This window comes from Malus domestica, chromosome 07 (genome assembly GCF_042453785.1).
Source record: "Malus domestica chromosome 07, GDT2T_hap1".
In the NCBI taxonomy this organism is placed as follows: domain Eukaryota; kingdom Viridiplantae; phylum Streptophyta; class Magnoliopsida; order Rosales; family Rosaceae; genus Malus; species Malus domestica.
In genome coordinates, this window is record NC_091667.1 from 22492532 (window position 1) to 22503320 (window position 10789).

General features: G+C 37.9%; 1 long non-coding RNA gene across 1 annotated transcript; it reads right to left on the minus strand.

Annotated features, from left to right (window-relative positions):
* Positions 1–9960: 9960 nt before the first annotated feature.
* Positions 9961–10789, minus strand: LOC114826071 (uncharacterized). The gene is made up of 2 exons (XR_003774893.2): positions 10453–10789; positions 9961–10384 (listed from the first exon to the last, which is right to left on the minus strand). It is a non-coding gene; the product is annotated as an uncharacterized lncRNA (long non-coding RNA).

Sequence of the window (10789 nt, forward strand, 5' to 3'; positions counted from 1 at the left end):
CTGGATTTGAATTAAACTGCCAAAGCGAGGCGAGTGAATTTGCACGTAATAATAAAGCTTAATTCGATCTAAACGCCTAAAATTTAAAGTTTTATTTATCAAACATATGCCTTTTAGAATTTTGATTAAGGTGTTTAGGTACATTAGGCCACATTAGCATTTCTATATTTATCAAATTAAAGATTATTATTGTTATATTTGAAATTAAAATTTTATATATTGATTTCTTATTTGCTTTTAATTGGTTTTGTGATTTTTTTTTGACAAATTTTTATTTATTTTATAATAGGTTAGAAGTTGTGGACTCTTTTTTTAAGAGATAATTTTGGTTTTACATTCAAAATATTCAAAAACACTATTCTTACCATCTATTTGTACCATCATTAATTTATACCATCTCTCTAACAAAGATGAGTCCCACGTGCGTTGGCGGGCCCTCCCTGTATGAGAAAGATGGTACAAGTGATGGTATAAATAGATGATAAGTGTAACACTACTCTAAATTTATCCAATTATCTCTTTTTTATATTTTTCCCTACAAAATATTTTTTCTCCTAAAATTAAAGTATAAGTTTATCCCAAGATAACAAAATGGTGGATGTTATATTTCTTATTACTATATATACTTTTATTTTTATTTTTTATTTTTGTCAAACGATAGATTTTGCTTATGTATACATTTTATTGATTGAATTATTTTGTATACATTATTGGTTTTCATACGCTTACTTTGTTCATATTATCAATTGCTACGTTTATTTTTAGTTTTTGGTATGTTCAGTTTTGTACATATCGTTGATTGAGTTTCAGTTTTGATACGTTTGATTTTAGTTTTTTGTCTGTTTAATTTTAATTTTTGATACATTTAATTTTAATATTTGGTACATATCATTGATTGATAACTTAATAATTATCCCTCCTTCTTTTGGATTAACAATAATAATAAAATAATAATAATTTCGGTTTAAAAAGGCTAGATATAGGAGATTTGGAAATTATTTTGGAATAAATTGGTGGATAATTGTTGAATTATAAGTCTCTAGCTGATTGAGTATTAGAAATAAGATGAGTTTAATGTGTGTACTCACTTGAGCATATTTGCCAAGTGTAAAGTTAAATGATGTAAGGCCATGAGTGCCATGTGGTGTTTGATCCATGTAATTAGGTAGATGAGTGACTAAGATTAAAAATAGTGTTTTGTGTGGTCCTAAAGCTAAGGCCATCAGAAAAATGTAAAGCAGTGTTAGTGCGCATTTTTCAGTGTAGTACAAAATATTCCTCTGCAATACTTTTGCAAGAGTGAACAAGAAAGAAAACTTTTCGGTTCAACTTCTTCCATCTTTGCTTTGCTTCTGTTCAGCATTCTGAAAATAAACCCAGCTAAATCAAGTTACACTAACATGGCCTCAGAGCCTGGTTTCGATTAAGATCTGGGCGTGTTTCTGTGAGCTCAAACATCACCGTTTCTGGTTTCGATGAAGTTTGCCGGAGTTTGTCTGTGACCTAAAGAACTACGTGTTTCTGGATTCACACAAGCTCACGATGGCTGGATCTAGGAGTGCTGAAGTGAGGACCCCGATCTTCTCCGGTGAGAACTACGAGTTATGGAGAATCAAAATGGTTACCATTTTCAAGTCATATGGACTGTGGAATCTGGTGGAAAAAGGGATTTCGGTTTCTGATTCGAAGAAGAAGAAAGCTAAGACTGATGAAGATACAGATGTTGATGCTGACGATGAGGAGAAAATGACTGCAATCTTCATGAAAGATGCAAAAGCTCTCGGAATCATTCAAAACGCAGTCTCCGATCAGATTTTCCCTCGAATCGCAAATGCAGACTCGGCAAAAATGGCATGGGATCTGTTATATGGCGAATATCACGGTGGGGATCAGGTAAGATCTGTTAAACTCCAGAATCTTAGAAGAGAATTTGAATATACTAGAATGCGTGATGATGAATCCTTGACTGGGTATCTTACTCGTTTAAATGATCTGATTAATCAAATGAAAACGTTTGGTGAAATTCTGTCAAATGAGAGATTAGTACAGAAGGTATTAATCAGTCTCACTAAGATATATGATCCTATATGCTTAGTGATAGAAAATACCAAATGTTTAGAATCTGTTGAACTGCAAGAGGTACTAGCTATATTGAAGAGTCAAGAGCAGAGGTTTGATTTGCATTCCTCAGATGCAACTGAGAGAGCATTTTCTTCTCTTACTGTTAGTTCAAAAGGGCATAATCGAAGTTATGCTCAGTCTAGTACTTTTAAACCACAGAGAAATTGGAATCAAAAGGGTAAGAAATGGGATTCAAAACCAAAGTTTCAGCAAAAATCATACACAAATATTGCACAGAATAGTACTTCCTCACAGGTTATGGGTCAAGAGAGTGTAAAACCTCAATGTAAAGTGTGTTCAAAGTTTCATTATGGTGAATGTAGATATAAGGGGAAATCCAAGTGCCATAACTGTGATAGATTTGGTCATTGGGCCAGAGAGTGTACTGTTGGAAAGTCTGTTCAAAAGGCAAACTGTGCAAGTCAAATGGAAATGACAGGAAACTTATTTTATGCAAATTGTGCAGTTGCTGAGACTAAGGTTAATGGAGATTGGTACATAGATAGTGGCTGCAGTAATCATATGACAGGAAATGTTGATCTTCTTGTTGATGTGAATACAAATGTTGCAGGGAAAGTTCAAATGCCAACAGGAGTGTTAGTTAATGTGGCAGGAATGGGATCACTGGAAATTGAGACTAACAAAGGAAGAAAATACATTCGAGAAGTCATGTACCTACCTGGTTTGAAAGAGAATCTATTAAGTGTAGGACAAATGGATGAGCACGGATATTATCTTGTGTTTGGTGGACATATGTGCACTGTTTTTTATGGTTCTTCTCTGAAATGTCAAATTATCCGTGTAAAAATGAAAGAAAACAGGTGTTATCCTCTATCTCTACGGCCTGAAAAACAACTTGTGTTGAAAACCAGTTTTGCTCATTGTTCTCTGACTTGGCACAGAAGATTAGGCCACCTACACTTTGGTGGAATCAAGAAATTGAAGGATAATGACATGGTTCATGGATTACCATATCTAGATGAGTATGACAAAGTGTGTGAAGGCTGTCAATATGGTAAGCAACACAGAGAAAGGTTTCCTAGTGGTCAAGCACAAAGAGCTGGTGCTCCACTTGAATTGGTTCATGTTGATCTGTGTGGACCAATGAGAATCGAGTCTACTGGAGGAAACAAGTACTTCATGTTGCTTGTAGATGATGCAACCAGGATGATATGGGTGTATTTTCTTAGATTCAAATCTGAAGCTTTTACTTGTTTTCAGAAATTCAAGGCCATGACTGAGTTGCAAAGTGGAATGAAGGTAAAATGTGTAAGGAGTGATAGAGGAGGGGAGTTCTTATCAAATGAATTCAAGCAATACTGTGACACAGAGGGAATCCAAAGGCAACTGTCTCTATCTTACACTCCACAACAAAATGGAGTGGTTGAAAGGAAAAACAGAACTGTGATTGAAATGGCCAAGTCTATGCTTCATGACAAAGGAATGCCTTACTATATGTGGGCAGAAGCTGTGCATACTGCTGTCTATCTGTTAAACAGATGTCCTACCAAATCACTGGATAGTATAACACCTTTTGAAGCTTACAGCAAAAGGAAACCAGGTATTGCTCATTTGAAGGTTTTTGGCTCAGTCTGTTATGTCCATACTCCATCCGAGCTAAGGCACAAGCTAGAACCTAAGAGTATAAAATGAGTCTTTGTTGGATATGCAAAATGTGAGAAAGGCTATAGAGTATTTGATCCAATCTCTAAGAGACTCATTCTGTCAAGAGATGTTGTGTTCGATGAAAACTCAGCTTGGGATTGGGAAAGAAGCACAGAAAGATATATGTCACTACCTACTTATGAGTTTGACACTGTGAATACCCCAAGAAGTGAGAATAATGAAAATGACCTTCAAGTTTCAAGTGGTTCATCATCTGGCATATTGGAAGAAGCTACAAGTGATATTGATGATACACAGATCAATTCTCAGTCAAGTGCAGGTGTGAGTGACACTCAGGCATTTGATCATACTCCATTAAAATGGAGAAAGCTGGATGATGTACTTGCTCAATGTAATCTGTGCATTATAGAACCAGAGAAATTTGAAGATGCAGTTAAGGATGAATCTTGGATGAATGCTATGAAGGATGAGCTCTCCATGATTGAAAAGAATGCAACCTGGGAGTTAGTGGACAGGCCAAGTAACAAGCCTATAATTGGAGTAAAATGGGTGTTTAAAACCAAACTCAACCTGGATGGAACTGTGCAAAAGAACAAGGCAAGGCTTGTTGCAAAGGGATATGCCCAGAAACCAGGAATAGACTACAATGAGACCTTTGCTCCTGTTGCTCGGTTAGATACAATCAGAACCCTTATAGCATTGGCTGCACAAAAGAGTTGGAAACTCTATCAACTTGATGTCAAATCGGCTTTTTTAAATGGTGTTCTAGAGGAGGAGGTTTATGTAGAGTAGCCTGATGGTTTTGTAGCTAAAGGGGAGGAAGACAGGGTATATAAACTTCACAAAGCCTTGTATGGTCTAAAACAGGCACCACGGGCCTGGTATGGAGAGATCGATACATATTTCTCACAGTGTGGTTTTACAAGAAGTTTAAGTGAACCAACATTGTACATCAAGGCAGAAGAGAAAGACATTTTGATTGTGTCGATCTATGTGGATGACATAATCTATACTGGGAGCAACAAACAAATGCTTGAAGAATTCAAGGAAGACATGAAAAGAAAGTATGAGATGACTGATTTAGGTCTTCTCCATCATTTTCTCGGAATGGGAATAATTCAATCAACTTCAAGCATTTTCATCCACCAAAAGAAATATGCAAGCTCTTTATTAGACAAATTTGGTCTAAAAGAGTGCAAACCTGTGCTTACTCCACTGGTTGCAACTGAGAAGTTAACCACAGATGATGGAAGTGGTGCAGCAAGTGAAGAGTTATACAGAAGTATGGTGGGAAGTCTCTTATATCTCACTACAACCAGGCCTGATGTTATGTATGCTTCCAGTCTGTTAGCCAGATTTATGCACTGCCCTACCAGTAAGCATGTTGGAACTGTTAAAAGAGTGCTAAGATACATTAAGGGCACACTAGATTATGGTCTGGAATATGTGAAGGGTAAGAACTCAATGTTAATTGGGTTCTGTGACAGTGACTGGAGTGGATCAATTGAGGACAGTAAAAGTACTTCTGGTTATGCTTTCTCCTTTGGCAGTGGAGTATTCTCATGGGCATCTGTGAAGCAAAATTGTGTAGCTCTTTCCACTGCAGAAGCAGAGTACATCAGTGCTTCAGAAGCAACTACTCAAGCCATTTGGTTGAGATTTGTTCTTGAAGACTTTGGTGAATTTCAAACCGAAGCCACTCCAGTGCACTGTGACAACACCTCAGCAATTGCAATCACCAAGAACTCTGTGTTCCATCAAAAGACCAAACACATTAACAGAAGATACCATTTCATCAAGGATGCACTGAAGGATGGCATCATTGATCTGGTGTACTGTCCAACTAATGAGCAACTAGCTGATATCTTCACAAAACCTCTGCCTAAAGATCGGTTTAATTATCTCAGGAGCATGCTTGGAGTGAAATCAGCTCAAGACTTAAAGGGGAGTGTTGAATTATAAGTCTCTAGCTGATTGAGTATTAGAAATAAGATGAGTTTAATGTGTGTACTCACTTGAGCATATCTGCCAAGTGTAAAGTTAAATGATGTAAGGCCATGAGTGCCATGTGGTGTTTGATCCATGTAATTAGGTAGATGAGTGACTAAGATTAAAAATAGTGTTTTGTGTGGTCCTAAAGCTAAGGCCATCAGAAAAATGTAAAGCAGTGTTAGTGCGCATTTTTCAGTGTAGTACAAAATATTCCTCTGCAATACTTTTGCAAGAGTGAACAAGAAAGAAAACTTTTCGGTTCAACTTCTTCCATCTTTGCTTTGCTTCTGTTCAGCATTCTGAAAATAAACCCAGCTAAATCAAGTTACACTAACAATAATGGCAATTCATGTAATTTTTGAATTTTAGAAAGAGGATAGTGGGGCACGGCACCAAAATTATAGAAAATGTTGTAGGCATAATTTACTGAATCATATAAAGGATAGAGAGGGGGTGCGGCATGGTAGAGAGAAAGAAAGAGATGTGTAATTGTAAGATGTATTCTATTCCTCCAAATTGTGCCTTTGTTTATAGTAGTAGGGAAGGTAAATTCCTTACCCTAATAGGATTACAACTCTATTAGGATAATATCTAACCTTAGAGAATATTCCAAGATATCCTAGATACAGTAGGATTTACACAATCACATTCCTAATCTAATAGGACTACAACACTCCCCCTTGAGTGTGTAAATACTCAAACAAATGATGCATCAGGTCTTCAGTGATGAAGTAAGTACAGTTGATGAAGTCGTCGGCACAATAAGCAAATGAGAGTCTCAGATCAACAGAAGAATGCATAAAAGAGACATAGTGGGCAACGTCCACGCAAACTCGCGTCATTCTACAGGAACATTGATGTTTTTATCTCCCCTAACGATGGGAAAACTGTCTCATTGAAGTGACAATCTGTAAATGAGAGTTAAAGAGATCGATTGCAAGGGCTATAAGAGAGCTAGTGTGAAGGAGAATCGTAATCGACAAAGATTCACAACTTTATGGGAGAACCCATATTGGTACGTTGTGGCAGCGCAACTTGGCACATGGAATGAACACCCAAATGCGTAAATACAAAACGTCAGGTTCGTACTTAGTAACCAATTGTAATGTCGAAATTGTTGGGTGGTAATGAGCCTCAAGGCAGACCAACATAAATGCTTACAAGATTGCATAGCCTTAGGCAGAAATTGAAAGCCTGGTGAGTTCACCAAGGTTCGGGTAATTATTGAAATTGCGCTTTATGATCACTTTGCAAGGCTCTTTGGGGTGAACATGGGAATTCGATGTTCAATCATAAACCCAAAAGACATGCAATACTTATCGAAAACCTTCGATATAAACTCTCCAGCATTATTCAGTCTTCCAGACTTTATAGGATAAGTAGGGTGGTGAACCCTTAAAATTGGCAGGAGGTTTAGTAGCAACATGTGTGGACAAACATATGACCAGTTCGCCGATTCATCAACCAAAATCATAAGTATTTATATGGTCCGCATTTTGGTTGGATTAGTCCACATATATTCTATTGAATCCACTGTGAAAAGAGAGTCGTTTTGTATCTTTGAGAGGAATGATATAGAAATCAAATTTCCCAAACTAGCGGGCTTGGCAAAGTGTGCTTGTAGACACAAGATCCTTACTTCGGGTAAAGAGATACGTCGTGGCATCATTGTTCAACCTAAGTGTCCCAAATGGTCGTGTCAAAACAAGTAAACTGCTCAATCGCCCGGCTCTAGGCCGGCCACATGTGGCATGTTTCCAGTTGGGAGACAACCTATTTGCCCCAGATCAAAGCTTTAGGCTCATTTTTGGAGGTGGTACAAAGATATTCCACTCTATTTTCCATCAGTTGTTTCATTCATGATCATTGTTCTCTCGAATATCCTTAAAACTCAACGACGTTCTTCTGGAATAGGGAGAATATAAGGTCTCTTAAATGGTAATTTAGTACCATTCATACAACAAGGAGCGTGCCAATGCTCTTAATTAGGTTAGGTAGACTTGAAGTCGTTGTTAGAGATGTGATTTAGGTATAAAGTTACTGTGTGTAGTATCGCATTCATCCAAACAACTAACTTTCCCACATTCCTACCTAATCGCGTGTTTAATTGAATTTGGTCGCATGTATTAAGAAATATGATTCAATTAACTCATATTCGAGGACAATATCGATAAGATTATCCATAACTAAAACAAACACCAAATGTGAATCTAAGAATAGAAAAAAATGTTCACAAAGTAAATGGTTTACTAAGGGGATTCAGCCAACAAGGCCATCCATGTCAAAATTTTGCTTTTCCAACGATGTTTAGTGGTGCAAAATTAGTTTCACGTATTAACTATGATAATGGTACCCGTCAAAGACATTGGTACAGGTACGAACATGTCATAACCAATGATCTATTCCATCGAGACAGAAGTAGATTCTGCAGGGTTGAGGTTTGGGAATATTATCCCTTGTTTTTGAAGTTTTAGGTCTTAGGTGCCAAGGATCACGTTTCGGGCATGATGCCACACCTTGGCAGGTCCTGAATCTACCATATGTTGTAAAAACAAACTCGAAATTGGGATTGTGAGAGAGACAGACCCAAACTAGGGTTCGGTAGGCCTCTGCCAAAGCAAAGCAATACCGTTTAATAGACTCCAGCCGAGCTGGGTTTATACTATTCGGTAAACTGTAGCTGAGGCTACATCTATTTTTCTCACATTTATGGTAGTAATCAGATTCGAGAATTTGGTAAACTTCTACTCTCTACACTGCTGCTTCAGGATCAAGTTAGAAACATGAAATGACGAGAAAAATATACTCTAGTCAAAATTCGATCGGATTTATAAACTTCAGAATCGTACTCATTCATGGACGTAATCATGGTGTGCTTTAAGCAATATCTTACATGATTAGATGGTCTGTAGGAGGGAGCCAAAAAGCCATGGAATCCTCGTTCGAGAGGTACTTCCGTGGGTAATGCTTCGGGCATAAGTCTTCAAATGAAGATCATGGCGGAACCTTATTCTTCTTTTTCATGTCATTGTTGGCTTCAATGGTTTCTAAGTTTCTTGATAGTCAAGTGGAGATTTACTTCTTGTACCCCACATAAAGTAGTTTCTATTAGAAACGTCCAAATTAGGAAAATCAAACTTGTGAGAGTACGACAATCCACTGAATGGAGGAAACAAGATTGTGATTGGTGCTATGCGAGTGAATTATCTATAAGCATCAAAGTTAGAACATTCGTGTTCCAAGACATGGTTTTCATGAAAAACATCGGGTTTTCATGGGTGTATTTGTTTTATGAAAATTTCGGGTTTCAAAGGCACTAAATTTGAAACTACAGGTTCTATATAGTTATGAATGTTCGGTTCATATATAGGGGTACTTGCAAGAACACAGAAGACAATATACAATAAGGTGTAGTGAATTTGTGGATTGCTTCATGAACCCAACTGTGAGTGCATCGGGACTACGAAAGCTAGTCAACGGTTTAAAGGAACGAAATCATTTATTGAATCGTTAATTGTCAAAAAGTGAAATTCAGATCAATAAAAATTATTAGATTAATGGACTGCTAGTTACTTTAATTAATTTAATAGATCGGGACCATACAGGGTTGAATGTGGAAGGAAAAATAATAATAACATTCTGGTTAAAATTATAGCCCAATCTCGATAGGCTTGGGTGTCGTGTGCGGGGCAAGGCCCCAAAGGGGTTTATTGGGCCACGGGTTGTAGGGGTGGGCACGGGCCAGGTCAGGCCCAAATTTGGAAGGATCGGACCGGACCTGTTTAAAAATCTAACGGGGTGGGGCGGGTATAGCAATTTTGAGTTTTGGAACCGAACATAACCCGGCCCATTTAAAACGGGCCGATTAGGGACTGGTCCACGGGTCCAATTACTTTTTTTTTTCTTAATTTTTTTTTGGTGAATTTTCCTCTGAAATGCAACAAAGAAAACCTTTGATGAAAAACAAATCTGGAAAGTTCTTGCCATAGAGGAAGGAGACGAACAGGATGAAGGCAAGGAGGGTGAAGCGGTAGGGAGAAAGTCCGAGGAGATCTGATTAAAATTAACAAAAAACACAGAGAAATTCATTAAGTTCGAGTCTTTTCCCAAAGAAACTCAAATCCCAGCAAATAAATTTGGAATGTTTGAGATCTGATAGAACATTAAAAACAAAGAAACTCAAATCCCAGCAAAATACAGAACCTAAGCGAAAACGAAGTCTGTAATCCAATACCAACCATATACTTCATCCTTTGTAATACAAACATTTAACAAACAAAGGGTCAACATTATCACCTCTGCTACAACTCCCAATTCCACTCAAGAAAGGCAAAAAACCGGAGCTAACTTTCAGATTAACCCCACAAAACCAAACGGTTCAAAACACTAAATTTCACATATTTTTCATAAAACCCATTACTATAAACACAAATTTATGCAATATTTTGCAATTCATTTTAGTAAATTTTCAATTCACAAGTCAACAAACCAAAAATTAGGCAATGAATGTGCCCAAACCGAGTGAAAAATACCACCGCTAAGCATGAGAGAGAAGCTGAACTACAATGTGGCCTCCAATAAGCACCACCAATAAGCCCTTGCATAGTTGTGTGAATCCAGAGAACACACCTGCGCTCTGCAACATCTGGAGTAAAAAATTCGAATTGAAACCCGCAAATCGGAAGAAAATTGAAGAAAAATTGAAAGCTTTACCCATGAGAGTGATGGAGTGCTCATGGCGGGCGAGCGGACGGGCAGTTTGGCTGGTGGGTTTACGACGACGATGTGAGATCGGAGAATTAGACTTTGGGTGGAAGAAAGGTACGGATCGTATAGGTTGCGAATGGGCAAGAAACATAAGTGAAGGTTGTTGAAGATGAGAGAATCGAGCCAGCGGGATGTCGTCGAAGAGGATGGGTGGTGCCGTCGTGTTGGTCGCGGCGACGGAGGAGAAGATGACTGAGAGTTGGGCTCGAGGGACGGACGGTGTGGAGTGAGAGTGACTGATTCTGGAATTAGGAGTGGACTCGGGAAGAAGGATGACTAGGGT